This window comes from Oncorhynchus kisutch, linkage group LG14 (assembly GCF_002021735.2).
Source record: "Oncorhynchus kisutch isolate 150728-3 linkage group LG14, Okis_V2, whole genome shotgun sequence".
NCBI classification, from domain to species: Eukaryota; Metazoa; Chordata; class Actinopteri; order Salmoniformes; family Salmonidae; genus Oncorhynchus; species Oncorhynchus kisutch.
In genome coordinates, this window is record NC_034187.2 from 83,798,400 (window position 1) to 83,808,399 (window position 10,000).

The window sequence follows — 10,000 nt, forward strand, 5'->3', positions numbered from 1 at the left end:
AAGGATGGAAGGATGGAAGGATGGAAGGAAGGAAGCGAGGGAGGAAGGAAGGAAGGAAGGAAGGAAGGAAGGAAGGAAGGAAGGAAGGAAGGAAGGAAGGAAGGAAGGAAGGAAGGAAGGAAGGAAGGAAGGAAGGAAGGAAGGAAGGAAGGAAGGAAGGAAGGAAGGAAGGAAGGAAGGAAGGAAGGAAGGAAGGAAGGAAGGAATCTGTGTATTTTCTGGAAAGAAGCAGGTGATATCTGAGTGTTATTAGATTAACTTTGATCTGGTCTATGGATATGTTGCTAAGGATATCGTGCCTATAGGGTGTCAATCAAATCAATTGTTCACTCACATCGATCACCAGCTCAAATGTCCTGCCCTCTGGCCTTATCCAAAATCAATATGATTACCAATGCAGCACATCCTCTCCATATTGGCAAATGGTGAGAATTGGGGATGTGGAGAGAGAGAGAGAGAAGAGAGAGAAGAGAGAGAGAGAGAAGAGAGAGAAGAGAGAGAGAGAGAGAAGCGAGAGAAGAGAGAGAGAGAGAGAGATACTGTAGAATAAAGCGAGAGAGAGAGAAAGAAAGAGAGAGAGAGAGAGAGAGAGAGCAAGAAAGAGACAGAGACAGAGACAGAGAGAGAGAAAGAGAGAGAGAGAGAGAGAGAGCAAGAAAGAGACAGAGAGAGATTGACGCTTACCTATTTTCATTATCTTATTGTGTTGACAATGAAGACAGGACATATATTTTGTGGAGATATCAGGCTAATCACTGAACAAGGCTGTATTTAAATATTGTGGAGAGATCATCCTAATTACTCATGGCTTAGTTTTTGCTCTGACATCCACTGTCAACTGTGGGACCTGATATATACAGGAGTGTGCCTTTCCAAATCATGTCCAATCAATTGAACTTACCACAAGTGGACTCCAATCAAGTTGTAGAAACATCTCAAGGATGATCAATGGAAACAGGATGCACCTGAGCTCCATTTTGAGTCTCATTGCAAAGGGTCTGAATACTTCTGTAAATAAGGTATTTCTGTTTTTACAATTTTCAAAAAATTCAAACGAACTGTTTTCACTTTGAGATGATGTGGTGCAGATTCATGAGGAACATATTTCATGTTTTTAGAATAGGGCTGTAACGTAACAAAATGTGGAAAAAGGAAAGGGGTGTGAAAAATGTCCGAATGCCACTGTACAGGAAGTGTGAAAAACATTAGGAACAGCTGCTGTTTCCATGACACTGACCAGGTGAATCCCTGCTGTTTCCATGACACAGACCAGGTGAATCCCTGCTGTTTCCATGACACTGACCAGGTGAATCCCTGCTGTTTCCATGACACTGACCAGGTGAATCCCTGCTGTTTCCATGATACAGACCAGGTGAATCCCTGCTGTTTCCATGACACTGACCAGGTGAATCCCTGCTGTTTCCATGACACAGACCAGGTGAATCCCTGCTGTTTCCATGACACTGACCAGGTGAATCCCTGCTGTTTCCATGACACTGACCAGGTGAATCCCTGCTGTTTCCATGACACTGACCAGGTGAATCCCTGCTGTTTCCATGACACAGGCCAGGTGAATCCCTGCTGTTTCCATGACACTGACCAGGTGAATCCCTGCTGTTTCCATGACACTGACCAGGTGAATCCCTGCTGTTTCCATGACACTGACCAGGTGAATCCCTGCTGTTTCCATGACACAGACCAGGTGAATCCCTGCTGTTTCCATGACACTGACCAGGTGAATCCCTGCTGTTTCCATGACACTGACCAGGTGAATCCCTGCTGTTTCCATGACACTGACCAGGTGAATCCCTGCTGTTTCCATGACACAGACCAGGTGAATCCCTGCTGTTTCCATGACACTGACCAGGTGAATCCCTGCTGTTTCCATGACACTGACCAGGTGAATCCCTGCTGTTTCCATGACACAGACCAGGTGAATCCCTGCTGTTTCCATGACACTGACCAGGTGAATCCCTGCTGTTTCCATGACACAGACCAGGTGAATCCCTGCTGCTTCCATGACACTGACCAGGTGAATCCCTGCTGTTTCCATGACACAGACCAGGTGAATCCCTGCTGTTTCCATGACACTGACCAGGTGAATCCCTGCTGTTTCCATGACACAGACCAGGTGAATCCCTGCTGTTTCCATGACACTGACCAGGTGAATCCCTGCTGTTTCCATGACACTGACCAGGTGAATCCCTGCTGTTTCCATGACACAGACCAGGTGAATCCCTGCTGTTTCCATGACACAGACCAGGTGAATCCCTGCTGTTTCCATGACACTGACCAGGTGAATCCCTGCTGTTTACATGACACTGACCAGGTAAATCCCTGCTGTTTCCATGACACTGACCAGGTGAATCCCTGCTGTTTCCATGACACTGACCAGGTGAATCCCGGCTGTTTCCATGACACTGACCAGGTGAATCCCTGCTGTTTCCATGACACTGACCAGGTGAATCCCTGCTGTTTCCATGACACTGACCAGGTGAATCCCTGCTGTTTCCATGACACAGACCAGGTGAATCCCTGCTGTTTCCATGACACTGACCAGGTGAATCCCTGCTGTTTCCATGACACTGACCAGGTGAATCCCTGCTGTTTCCATGACACTGACCAGGTGAATCCCTGCTGTTTCCATGACACAGACCAGGTGAATCCCTGCTGTTTCCATGACACTGACCAGGTGAATCCCTGCTGTTTCCATGACACTGACCAGGTGAATCCCTGCTGTTTCCATGACACTGACCAGGTGAATCCCGGCTGTTTCCATGACACTGACCAGGTGAATCCCTGCTGTTTCCATGACACAGACCAGGTGAATCCCTGCTGTTTCCATGACACTGACCAGGTGAATCCCTGCTGTTTCCATGACACAGACCAGGTGAATCCCTGCTGCTTCCATGACACTGACCAGGTGAATCCCTGCTGTTTCCATGACACAGACCAGGTGAATCCCTGCTGTTTCCATGACACTGACCAGGTGAATCCCTGCTGTTTCCATGACACAGACCAGGTGAATCCCTGCTGTTTCCATGACACTGACCAGGTGAATCCCTGCTGTTTCCATGACACTGACCAGGTGAATCCCTGCTGTTTCCATGACACTGACCAGGTGAATCCCTGCTGTTTCCATGACACAGACCAGGTGAATCCCTGCTGTTTCCATGACACAGACCAGGTGAATCCCTGCTGTTTCCATGACACTGACCAGGTGAATCCCTGCTGTTTACATGACACTGACCAGGTAAATCCCTGCTGTTTCCATGACACTGACCAGGTGAATCCCTGCTGTTTCCATGACACAGACCAGGTGAATCCCTGCTGTTTCCATGACACTGACCAGGTGAATCCCTGCTGTTTCCATGACACTGACCAGGTGAATCCCTGCTGTTTCCATGACACAGACCAGGTGAATCCCTGCTGTTTCCATGACACTGACCAGGTGAATCCCTGCTGTTTCCATGACACTGACCAGGTGAATCCCTGCTGTTTCCATGACACTGACCAGGTGAATCCCTGCTGTTTCCATGACACTGACCAGGTAAATCCCTGCTGTTTCCATGACACTGACCAGGTGAATCCCTGCTGTTTCCATGACATTGACCAGGTGAATCCCTGCTGTTTCCATGACACTGACCAGGTGAATCCCTGCTGTTTCCATGACATTGACCAGGTGAATCCCTGCTGTTTCCATGACACTGACCAGGTGAATCCTTGCTGTTTCCATGACACTGACCAGGTGAATCCCTGCTGTTTCCATGACACTGACCAGGTGAATCCCTGCTGTTTCCATGACACTGACCAGGTGAATCCCTGCTGTTTCCATGACACAGACCAGGTGAATCCCTGCTGTTTCCATGACACTGACCAGGTGAATCCCTGCTGTTTACATGACACTGACCAGGTAAATCCCTGCTGTTTCCATGACACTGACCAGGTGAATCCCTGCTGTTTCCATGACACAGACCAGGTGAATCCCTGCTGTTTCCATGACACTGACCAGGTGAATCCCTGCTGTTTCCATGACACTGACCAGGTGAATCCCTGCTGTTTCCATGACACAGACCAGGTGAATCCCTGCTGTTTCCATGACACTGACCAGGTGAATCCCTGCTGTTTCCATGACACTGACCAGGTGAATCCCTGCTGTTTCCATGACACTGACCAGGTGAATCCCAGGTGAAGGTTTTTGATCCCTTTCTGATGTCACTTGTTAAATCCACTTCAATAGATGAAAGGGGAAAAGGAAGATTTTTTACGCCTTAATACAATATAGACATGGATGTTTGCCATTTAGAGGGTGAATGAGCAAGACAAAAGATTTAAGAGTCTTTGAAGGGGGTAGGGTGTGTGTTTGAGTGGGTTTGAACGGGGTAGGGTGTGTGTTTGAGTGGGTTTAAACGGGGTAGGGTGTGTGTTTGAGTGGGTTTGAACGGGGTAGGGTGTGTGTTTGAGTGGGTTTTTTCACGCTCAACTGTTTCCTGTCTGTCTCAATAATAGTCCACCACTCAAAGGACATCCAGACAAGTAGACTGCGAGAAGTACTGGAGTCAACATGAGCCAACATCTCTGTGGAAGCTGTCGACACCTTGTAGACGTGTGTTTTGAATGTGTGGACATATGTAGTGTGTGTGTGTGTGTGTGTGTGTATGTCTATGCATGTGTTGGGGTATCAGTGAAAGTACTGTATGTGTGTGGGAAGAGTCCAGTGTGTGTGTGTGTGTGTGTGTGTGTGTGTGTGTGTGTGTGTGTGTGTGTGTGTGTGTGTGTGTGTGTGTGTGTGTGTGTGTGTGTGTGTGTGTGTGTGTGTGTGTGTGTCAGTGAATGGGAAGAGTCCAGTGTGTGTGCGTAGAGTCAGTGCAAAAAAAGCGTACATGCAGGTAGTCTGGGTAACTATTTCATGAGCTAGTTGAAGTCAGAAATAAACATACACCAATACATACATTGGTTCAATAAAAAAAAAAAATCCACATCATTTTCCCACCCTATGATGCCATCTATTCTGTGAGGTGCATCAGTCCCTCCTGCACCAAAGCAACATGATGCTGCCACCACATACATTTAAACTAATTTAATCCAAGTAGAAATTCCCTGTTTTAGGTCAGTTAGGATCACCACTTTATTTTAAGAGTGTGAAATGTCAGAATAATAGTAGAGAGTATGATTTATTTCAGCTTTTATTTCTTTCATCACAGTCCCAGTGGGTCAGAAGTTTACATACACTGAATTAGTATTTGGTAGCGTTGCCTTTACATTGTTTAACTTGGGTCAAATGTTTCTGGTAGCCTTCCACAAGCTTCCCACAATAAGTTGGGTGAATTTTGTCCCATTCCTCCTGACAGAGCTGGTGTAACTGAGTCAGGTTTGTAGGCCTCCTTGCTCGCACATGCTTTTTCAGTTCTGCCCACAAATGTTCTATAGGATTGAGGTCAGGGCTTTGTGATGGCCACTACAATACCTTGATTTTCTTGTCCTTAAACCATTTTGCCACAATTTTGGAAGTATGCTTGGGGTCATTGTCCATTTGGAAGACCCATTTCCGACCAAGTTTTAACTTCCTGACTGATGTCTTGAGGTGTTGTTTCAAAATGGTGTTCTTCGGCTTGCAAGACTCCCCCTTTTTCCTCCAAACATAACGATGGTCATTATGGCCAAACAGTTCTATTTTTGTTTCATCAGACCTGAGGACATTTCTCCAAAAAGTACAATGTTTGTCCCCATGTGCAGTTGCAAACAGTACTCTGGCTTTTTAATGTCGGCTTTGGAGCAGTGGCTTATTCCATTGTGATTGGCCTATCAGGTTATGTCGATATAGTACTCGTTTTACTGTGGATATAGATACTTTTGTACATGTTTCCTCCAGCATCTTCACAAGGTCCTTTGCTCTTGTTCTGGGATTGATTTGCACTTTTCGCACCAAAGTACGTTCATCTCTAGGAGACAGAACACATCTCCTTCCTGAGCGGTATGACATCTGCGTGGTCCCATGGTGCTTATATTTGTGTACTATTATTTGTCCAGATGAACGTGGTACCTTCGGGCATTTGGAAATTGCTCCCAAGGATGAACCTGACTTGTGGAGGTCCACAATTCTTTCCAAGGTCTTGGTTGATTTCTTTTGATTTTCCCATAATGTCAAGCCAAGAGGCACTGAGTTTGAAGGTAGGCCTTGAAATACATCCACAGGTACACCTCCAATTGACTCAAATGATGTCACTTAGCCTATCAGAAGCTTCAAAATCCATGACATACATTTTCCAAGCTGTTTAAATGCACAGTCAACCTAGAGTATGTAAACTTCTAACCCCTAGATTTGTGATACAGTGAATTATAAATTAAATAATCTGTCTGTAAACAATTGTTGGAAAAATGATTTGTGTTGTGCACAAAGTAGATTTCCTGACTGACTTGCCAAAACTATAGTTTGTTAACAAGAAAATTGTGGAGTGTTTGAATCTAACAGCCTTTTTTAACAGTCTTATGGGGGAAGCTGTTCGGGGTCCGGTTGATTCAAGACTTGGTGCACCTTTATAGCTTGCCATGCAGTAGCAGAGAGAAGAGTCTATGGCTTGGGTGGCCTCTGTACCGCCTTGCGGGTTGGTGCCTTGCAGTTGCCGTACCAAATGGCGATGCGCCAGTGAAGATGCCCTAAATTGTGCTGCTGTAGACATTCACTCCTTCACTTATACGTGGGCAGTGGATGAGAATCATGTCAAAAAACTGTAAGACTGGCCAATAGCTTCTACCGCCAGACCATGAGGCTGCCACGTCACCCCCCCCCCCCCCCCCCGCCACTTCTCCAGTGTGTGTGTGTGTGTGTGTCCCTCTGCACTTTGCCAGGGCCACACAGGGAGACTGGCGCCCATAGTGTTGGATCAGTAAAACTGGCTCACATTCACACACACACACACACACATTGGCTGAGGCCCTGCGATAGAGGTCCCTGATGATCTTCTTGGCCTTCCTGTGACACCTGGTGTTGTAGGTGTCCTGGAGGGGAGGCAGTGTGGACCCAATGGTGTCCTGGAGGGGAGGCAGTGTGGACCCAATGGTGTCCTGGAGGGGAGGCAGTGTGGCCCAATGGTGTCCTGGAGGGGAGGCAGTGTGGCCCAATGGTGTCCTGGAGGGGAGGCAGTGTGGCCCAATGGTGTCCTGGAGGGGAGGCAGTGTGGACCCAATGGTGTCCTGGAGGGGAGGCAGTGTGGACCCAATGGTGTCCTGGAGGGGAGGCAGTGTGGACCCACTGGTGAGGTCGGCTGAGCGCATCGCCCTCTGTTGCGCCTCACGGTCCTTACGGCGATGGAGTTGCCGTGCCAGGCTGTGATGCAGCACAACGGTACTGTCTCGATGGTGCTTTGGGACGGGCCGAATATCTTTTGCATCCTGAGGTTGAAGAGTCACTGTCGTGCCTTCTTCACCCTGTTGTGCGTGTAACCATTTTATCTCTCCCCGGAGACCCCGAGGAACGTGATGTTTTTTTTTTTTACGGTTTCCACGGCAGCCCCGTTGATGAGAATGGGCCTGGTTCCGTATGAAGTCCACAATCAGCTACTTTGCTTTTCAGACGTTGAGGGGGTGGATGTTAACCTGGCACCGTCAGCGTGCCTACCTCCTCCCTGTACACTGTCTCGTCGCTGGTCACCTACTGTCGTGTTGTCAGGGGAACTTGATGACTGAATAGGAACTGTGAGACCACGCAGTCGTGGGTAAACAGGGAGTACAGGAGGTCACCACGAAACCAGAATTCAATAATATAAAACACCCTCATTCTGCCCTAATTCAGCTATAAAACACCCTCATTCTGCCCTAATTCAGCTATAAAACACCCTCATTCTGCCCTAATTCAGCTATAAAACACCCTCATTCTGCTCTAATTCAGCTATAAAACACCCTCATTCTGCTCTAATTCAGCTATAAAACAACCTCATTCTGCTCTAATTCAGCTATAAAACACCCTCATTCTGCCCTAATTCAGCTATAAAACACCCTCATTCTGCTCTAATTCAGCTATAAAACACCCTCATTCTGCCCTAATTCAGCTATAAAACACCCTCATTCTGCTCTAATTCAGCTATAAAACACCCTCATTCTGCCCTAATTCAGCTATAAAACACCCTCATTCTGCTCTAATTCAGCTATAAAACACCCTCATTCTGCCCTAATTCAGCTATAAAACACCCTCATTCTGCTCTAATTCAGCTATAAAACACCCTCATTCTGCTCTAATTCAGCTATAAAACACCCTCATTCTGCCCTAATTCAGCTATAAAACACCCTCATTCTGCTCTAATTCAGCTATAAAACACCCTCATTCTGCTCTAATTCAGCTATAAAACAACCTCATTCTGCTTCTAATTCAGCTATAAAACACCCTCATTCTGCCCTAATTCAGCTATAACAAACACCCTCATTCTGCTCTAATTCAGCTATAAAACACCCTCATTCTGCCCTAATTCAGCTATAAAACACCCTCATTCTGCTCTAATTCAGCTATAAAACACCCTCATTCTGCCCTAATTCAGCTATAAAACACCCTCATTCTGCTCTAATTCAGCTATAAAACACCCTCATTCTGCCCTAATTCAGCTATAAAACACCCTCATTCTGCTCTAATTCAGCTATAAAACACCCTCATTCTGCTCTAATTCAGCTATAAACACCCTCATTCTGCCCTAATTCAGCTATAAAACACCCTCATTCTGCCCTAATTCAGCTATAAAACACCCTCATTCTGCCCTAATTCAGCTATAAAACACCCTCATTCTGCCCTAATTCAGCTATAAAAAGCAACCTCATTCTGCTCTAATTCAGCTATAAAACACCCTCATTTGCCCTAATTCAGATGTAAAACACCCTCATGTCTGCTCAAATTCAGCGATAAAACACCCTCATTCTGCCCTAATTCAGCTATAAAACACCCTCATTCTGCCCTAATTCAGCTATAAAAACAACCTCATTCTGCTCTAATTCAGCTATAAAACACCCTCATTTTGGCCCTAATTCAGATGTAAAACACCCTCATTCTGCTCAAATTCAGCGATAAAACAACCCTCATTCTGCCCTAGATTCAGCTATAAAACACCCTCATTCTGCCCTAATTCAGCTATAAAACACCCTCATTCTGCCCTAATTCAGCTATAAACACCCTCATTCTGCTCTAATTCAGCTAATAAAACACCCTCAGTCTGCTCTAATTCAGCTATAAAACAACCTCATTCTGCTCTAATTCAGCTATAAAACACCCTCATTCTGCTCTAATTCAGCTATAAAACAACCTCATTCTGCCCCAATCTCAGCTATAAAACAACCTCATTCTGCCCCAATCTCAGCTATAAAACACCCTCATTCTGCCCTAATTCAGCTATAAAACACCCTCATTCTGCTCTAATTCAGCTATAAAACACCCTAATTCTGCCCTAATTAAGCTATAAAACACCCTCATTCTGCTCTAATTCAGCTATAAAACACCCTCATTCTGCCCTAATTCAGCTATAAAACACCTCCATTCTGCTCTAATTCAGCTATAAAACACCTCATTCTGCCCTAATTCAGCTATAAAACACCCTCATCTGGTTCTGCCCTAATTCAGCTATAAAACACCCTCATTCTGCTTTAATTCAGCTATAAAACACCCTCATTCTGCTCTAATTCAGCTATAAAACAACCTCATTCTGCTCTAATTCAGCTATAAAACACCCTCATTCTGCCCGAATTCAGCTATAAAACACCCTCATTCTGCTCTAATTCAGCTATAAAACACCTCATTCTGCCCTAATTCAGCTATAAAACACCCTCATTCTGCTCTAATTCAGCTATAAAACACCCTCATTCTGGCCCTAATTCAGCTATAAAACAACCCTCATTCTGCCTAATTCAGCTATAAAACACCCTCATTCTGCCCTAATTCAGCTATAAAACACCCTCATTCTGCCCTAATTCAGCTATAAAACACCCTCATTCTGCTTTAATTCAGCTATAAAACACCCTCATT

The 10,000-nt window shown here is 45.6% G+C and overlaps 1 protein-coding gene across 3 annotated transcripts in view; it reads left to right on the forward strand.

Annotated features, from left to right (window-relative positions):
• LOC109875903 (protein FAM49A) overlaps positions 1-10,000 on the forward strand; it is an 87,365-nt gene that overhangs the window by 10,179 nt on the left and 67,186 nt on the right. The gene's annotated exons all lie outside the window — the stretch shown is intronic.